Source organism: Nannospalax galili, unplaced genomic scaffold, assembly GCF_000622305.1.
Source record: "Nannospalax galili isolate Female #2095 unplaced genomic scaffold, S.galili_v1.0 scaffold98, whole genome shotgun sequence".
Lineage (NCBI taxonomy): Eukaryota > Metazoa > Chordata > Mammalia > Rodentia > Spalacidae > Nannospalax > Nannospalax galili.
Window position 1 is genome coordinate 1,600,868 of NW_008342013.1, and position 1,662 is coordinate 1,602,529.

At 55.3% G+C, this 1,662-nt stretch overlaps 1 protein-coding gene across 1 annotated transcript in view; it reads right to left on the bottom strand.

The window, feature by feature from the left end:
- Bnc2 (basonuclin 2) overlaps positions 1-1,380 on the bottom strand; it is a 435,111-nt gene extending 433,731 nt beyond the window's left edge. The window contains exon 1 of the mRNA XM_017799278.2: positions 651-1,380. The gene's annotated coding sequence lies outside the window, so the exon portion shown is untranslated. The remainder of the gene's footprint in view (positions 1-650) is intronic.
- Positions 1,381-1,662: the final 282 nt, after the last annotated feature.

Sequence of the window (1,662 nt, forward strand, 5' to 3'; positions counted from 1 at the left end):
CGGGAGGGGGCTGCGGGGGAGGGGGGCGGCGAGGGGACCCGCGGCCGCGGCACGAGTTCCCGGGCTCCGCGCGGCGGCCGGACCGCAGCGCTGCTGCTGCTTTGCGAAGTAGAAGTAGGCTGGTCGCTGGCTTTCCAGGGCTCCGGGGGAAGGTGTCTCGCTCGCCCCCACCCCCAGCCCGTTACCCCCCCACTCTTTCCCGGGATGGAAAAACAACTTTGGCGCCCCCCGGGGGGTGCGGGCGTGGAAGTGGAGGTGGCCGCCGGAGCCCAGCTGTCAAAGGAAAGCGGAGGAACGGACTGGAAAGGGGACGGCTGCGAGTGCCGCGGAAGGGCGCGAACTGGATGCCGACTGCGGGGGAGCATCGGTTCCTTCCTTTCCGGGCACTTGGTCTCGGTCCCCCGCTTCCAGCCCCGCGCTTCGCATGGCTCCCTCCGGCCACCCTCGCAGCCGGGCGGAAGGCGCGGGAAACCCGGTGACGGAAACTTAGGACCACGGGGCTCTGGGAGAAGGGACCGAAAGTTGCGCACAGCTAGGGGAAGAAAGTTTCTGATAGCGGCTTCCTTCCCCTTCCCCTAGTCCCGGCCTCCGGCTGCAGTCCCCTGGAGGGGAAGGAGGCGCATGCCTTCCCGGGTCCCGCGGGGCCGCACCAGGCACTCGTGTAGGTGACACCGGCCGACCCAAGGCGCCAGGATACACCAACGCCTGCGGCAGGCTGGGCGCCCGCCCGCCTGCGACTCAAGGACCCGAGGCTTCTAAGGCGCAGGCAAAATGCGGAGGCTTCAAGATGATCGTCTTTCTCACGAACAGTGTGTGCCAAAAACATCTCCGCCTTGTACACATTTATCATAGCTAGAGCAAACTTTCTGCTTATCTGATTTGGGAAGAAGGCGAAGGTTTCTAGCATACTCCCAGAGCACTAAGAAAGCAGAGACTCCAAGAACACTCGACTTGTTGGCCGAACAACAGGTTAGATTACTGCTTCCTACTGAAAAGAGAACATCTTCCCTCCTTCCATCCCTTCTCCCCCAAGTAGAGGGAGAAAGAGACTGCATGATTGCATTCAGAGGTCAGAACTAAATTCCTTCGAAAATGTGTTCCCTTGGAATCACGAATTTTCTTCTAGAAACTGTCGTTGAGTTTAATGTAAATTTTCACAATAGTTAATTTTAAACTTTTTTCAGTAGCCATGCCTGACTAGATCCCAATTAGCAACAGCTGGCCTTAGGATGAGTTGGCTTATTCACGTGGATCTAACTTATTTTTTAACAGCCCAAGTGACCCGCACCTGCAATTCTCTGTGCTGATTGAATCCAAATTCCTGACAGGACACCTTCTAGGCCCTTTCAAAGTGGAGTTCTAGTCAGTTCTGCATTTGTCGAGTCTATGTGTTCTTTTGATATGGAGCTATTTGGTAAGGATTTCTTCCATGTTATGGGAAATACCTTAGAATTCTATACGCATGGTTTGTAGTGGAAGACAAAATTACTTTTCTTGCATGACTTTAACAGTAATGGTGACAGCAGGCACAAGACCCATGCAAACTCAAACCAGACAAAAGCCCAGCATAGAACTGGGGAAATGGGCAGGAAGCCCCAACCCTAGTAGTCCAGAAACTGTTGGCAGCTGATTACTGCTGGGCGAGAGAGAGTTGATCTTCTT